Source organism: Giraffa tippelskirchi, chromosome 2, assembly GCF_054371585.1.
Source record: "Giraffa tippelskirchi isolate mGirTip1 chromosome 2, T2T-mGirTip1v1.2.pri, whole genome shotgun sequence".
Classification (NCBI taxonomy): domain Eukaryota; kingdom Metazoa; phylum Chordata; class Mammalia; order Artiodactyla; family Giraffidae; genus Giraffa; species Giraffa tippelskirchi.
Window position 1 is genome coordinate 226599024 of NC_137276.1, and position 4385 is coordinate 226603408.

The window sequence follows — 4385 nt, forward strand, 5'->3', positions numbered from 1 at the left end:
TCCACAGAAACCCATCCCCCAGTGTCCTTGGGGACATGGTCACACATTCGCGAGTCTGCCAGCTGGGTTAAGATCAATGTGTATGGACATGGAGCCAAGCTGAGCTAACTGGCCCACAGGGGACAGACGCATGACCTTCGTCTAATTATCACAGCCCCCAGCTCACAAAGTTCACCCACAAAACAATTCCTGGAAAAGAATGCAAGCAAGGAACACATGGGATTAACTCAAGCCTATAAAACAATGATAATGGACACATCTTTTCTATACACAATTCCACTTTAGACAGTTTCCACTTGCTCTTATTTTAGCAACACATCACTGGGAGACAGCCCTTGTGCACTTTTATCAAGAAAAACTGTGTGGCAGACTCCCAAGCAAATAACATTTTCTCCCACTCAGCAGAATATTTATCAAGCCATCACTTAATGCCAGCCTAGTGCCAAGGGCTCTCACAAAATTATTTTTATTGAATTTCCACCACAGCCCTTGTGCAGTGGGAATTAAGATCCCCATGTTTCAGCACAAGGAAATGGAAACTCAGAGAGAGAGAGAAATGACAATTCTAGCCTTCAAGCTTGAAGGTGCAGACTTTCATGTTCACACAGTCCTCCCGAGTAAGGAGGGACCACAATCGACCAAGAACATAACAGCAAGCACCCCTTTCCAAGGCTTATCTGTCAGCGCAGCGTTGTCCCGCTAAATGTAATCAGCAGTTTGGAAGCAAAGGCAGTTCAAGAACTCAAATTATTTATTTAAAGTGTGATCTGCACTCAGAAAACAGCCCTATCTTGGCCAATCATATTCAGTCACACCTCCCTAAGCTGCATGAATGAGGCTCAGTGTAAGGTGTGATATGGTGATTCGTTACTATCATGATTTCGAGACGATGACTCCTCTGGGAAATGGAGGACAGAATATTTATAGCAGTCCCTTCGAACCTTCCTACACTGTTGACAAGAATGTAAATTGGTACAGCCACTATGGAGGATGGAGTGGAAGCTCCTGAAAAAACTAAAAATAGAACTACCATATAATCCAGCAACCCCACTCCTGGGCATATATCCAGCGAAAAACATGGTTTGAAAGGGTACGTTCACCCCCCACCACCACCAATGTTCATAACAGTACTGTTCACAATAGCCAAATCGTGGACGCGATCTAAATGTCCATCAACAGATGAATGAATAAAGAAGATATTGTATATATACACAAAGAAATATTACTCAACCATTAAAAAGAATGAAATGATGTCATTTGCAGCAACATGGATGGACCTAGAATTATCATACTAAATGACATAAGCCAGATAGAGAAAGACTAACATCATATGATATCGCTCATATGAGAATCTTAAAAAACAAATAATACAAAGGAACTTATATACAAAACAGAAATAGTCTCACAGACTTAGAAAAGGAACTTATGGTTAACTTGTGGGGCAAGGGTAGTTGGAGGGATAGATTGCGAGTTTGGGATGGACATGGACACACTGCTATATTTGAAATAAATAACCAACAGGGACCTACTGTATAGCACAGGGAAGTCTGCTCAGTACTCTGTAATAACTAAATGGGAAAAGAGTTTTAAAAAGAATAGATACATGTATGTGTAGAACTGAATCACTTTTCTGTACTTGTACACCTGAAACTTCCCTGGTGGCTCAGAGGTTAAAGCGTCTGCCTCCAATGCAGGAGACCTGGGTTCGATCCCTGGGTTGGGAAGATCCCCTGGAGAAGGAAATGGCAACCCACTCCAGTATTCTTGCCTGGAGAATCCCATGGACGGAGGAGCCTGGTAGGCTACAGTCCATGGGGTCGCAAAGAGTCGGACACGACTGAGCGACTTCACTTTCACTTTCACTTTCACACCTGAAACTAACACAACGTTGTTAATCAACTATACACCAATATAAAATAAAGATTTTTTAAAGATTGTCCCTTTGATTTTATCCCATCATTCCCTAAATTTTCTTGATGGGGAAAAGGGCAGAGCACCTCCAAGACTGTGGAAAATCATCATAATTAGAAATACCATGTTCCCCTGCATCCCTGGGGAGAGAGGTGCAGAACCCTGACCCAGGGTGGGGTGCTCCAGGCTGGATATCTCAAGCCTTCCTGTATTCACACCCGCTGAGATGACTCTAGTTGGCAAGATTGGGTTTTCCAGTCTATCGGTCTGACTACGCTTTACAGAATACTGGGCACAGAGATACAAAGTAACTAAATATTTTCTGATATATTAGTAAAAATATGAATTTTTACTAATATTAGCAAAATATTAATTTTTTAAAACTCTGATGTTGCAGAATCTTCTAAACTGTCAAGAATCTTGACAGTCCCTTGGACTCCAAGGAGATCAAACCAGTCAATCCTAAAGGAAATCAGCCTTGAATATTCACTGGAAGGGTTGATGCTGAAACTAAACCTGAAGCTGCAATACTTTGGCCACCTGATACGAAGAACTGACTCATTAGAAAAGATCCTGATGCTGGGAAAGATAGAAGGCAGGAGGAGAAGAGGACAACAGAGAATGAGATGGTTGGATGGCATCACCGACTCAATGGACATGAGCTTCAGCAAGCTCCAGGAGTTGGTGATGGACAGGGAAGCCTGGCATGCTGCAGTCCATGGGATGGCAAAGAATCGGACTCAACTGAGCAACTGAACAACAACAACAAATATTAGTAAAAAAAAAAAAAGTATGATCTATGTGCAGAAAATGGAAATTATACAAGTTGGGGTGATTTGGCATCTTTAAAACAGCAATGAAGTTACTTTAGGACAGAGCCCAAAGAAGAAGCCTGTCTGACAGGGGGATGAGAGAAGTAACAGTGAACTTTGGATTGTGGATAGAAGTGGGAACTCATTCAGAAGGAGCAAGGCAGCAGCGTTGAGTTGACCCTTTGAGAAAGGAGAAGTTAAAATATGGCAGCTAAACCACAGGCATATACCAGAAAAAGAAAAATGGCATAAGCAAAAATTTCTCAGTTTTAAGCATCTTCTTATACTCAGAGGAAATTATGTTGTTCAAGGTTGTGTAATCATCAAGTTACAGCTAATTAGAAATTGAGAACCAAATGCTTGATGGTTGTTGCTGTTGTTCGGTCGCTCAGTTGTGTCCGACTCTTTGCGGCTCCATGGACTGCAGCACACCAGGCTTCCTTGTCCTTCACCATCTCCCAGTGTTTGTTCAAACTCATGTCTACTGAGTCGATGATGCCATCCAACCGTCTTATCCTCTGTCGCCCCCCTTCTCCTCCTGCCCTCAATGTTTTCCGGCATCAGGGTCTTTCCCAATGAGTGGGCTCTTCGCATCAGGTGGCTTGACGGTTGGTATACAGTTTTCTTTTGCATGCAGTCAGAATGTGTCAGTTCCATGGTGTCTCGGAGGCTAGTGCTGAGAAGGAGGAAACAGAAGGAAGCCAGTGAGGCTGGCAGCTAATGGTCATGCCAAAGAGGCAACGACCGAGGATAAACTAGAACAGAAAAGCAGAACTGTCTACAGGACATATATCCCTGATAGAGTATTGTGCTGAGGGCCCCAACAGCAGCAGCTGTGTCTGAGCTAACCCTGCTTGGAACCAGGTAAGATCTTTCTCAAACCCCAATGATAATGATGGTAGATTAGCAATTCGTTGTCGTCAGTGTCACCCAAGAGTCTAACCCTGCTAGCTTCCTCTTTTCCTTCTTCCCACTCTTCGACCCATAACCCAGGCTTTCCTTTTACAACTTCTATTCTGCAGGAGGCTAGGACAAGAGAGAGTGAATATCAGTTATCACTGTTTGTAAAATAAGGGTTAATAAGCTAGGACAGAGAGTACTGATGGTTGTTTCTGCAGCATTCAGAGCATGGTAATAAGGGCGTTGTTTTTTGAGATGGCTTTATTTTGTCCTTGGTGGCATCTGGAGGGCTAATGTAAGTCCCAGAGAGGTGGAATGTTAGAAATTAAGAGTATGTATCCCCTTTGATGGCTGCAAGTAGTGTGCACAGAAGCAAGTGCTAAATGCATGTTATAATGAAGCCTGCATTCAGGCACAGCTGTTCCCATAAAGAAGTCCCCATGTTTTTGAAAACAGATCTATTCATTCAGCTACACATTTAGCTGAACACTTTCTATGTGCTATGTGCTGGGCATAGGGTGATGACAACAACAAACCCAGGTCTCAGGTGATTCTAATGGGATGTAAGCAGATGACGCATTTGGTTGGATCTAGAGGAGACGAGAGCTTATGCAGGGGAATAAGCGATACCTCCCTAAGGGACAAGGTCAGTGGTTGGAGAGGGGCTTTACCTGAGCAGAGAGTTCAGGACATGTAGGTCAACAGGTAAAAAGATGAGGACCGTTACCTATGAGGAGCAGCTAGTAACTGACCAAGAGGTTT

General features: G+C 43.2%; 1 non-coding gene across 1 annotated transcript; it reads left to right on the forward strand.

The window, feature by feature from the left end:
• Positions 1–1652: 1652 nt before the first annotated feature.
• Positions 1653–1724, forward strand: TRNAW-CCA (transfer RNA tryptophan (anticodon CCA)). The gene has a single exon. It is a non-coding gene; the product is annotated as a tRNA-Trp (tRNA).
• The last annotated feature ends 2661 nt before the right edge of the window (positions 1725–4385 follow it).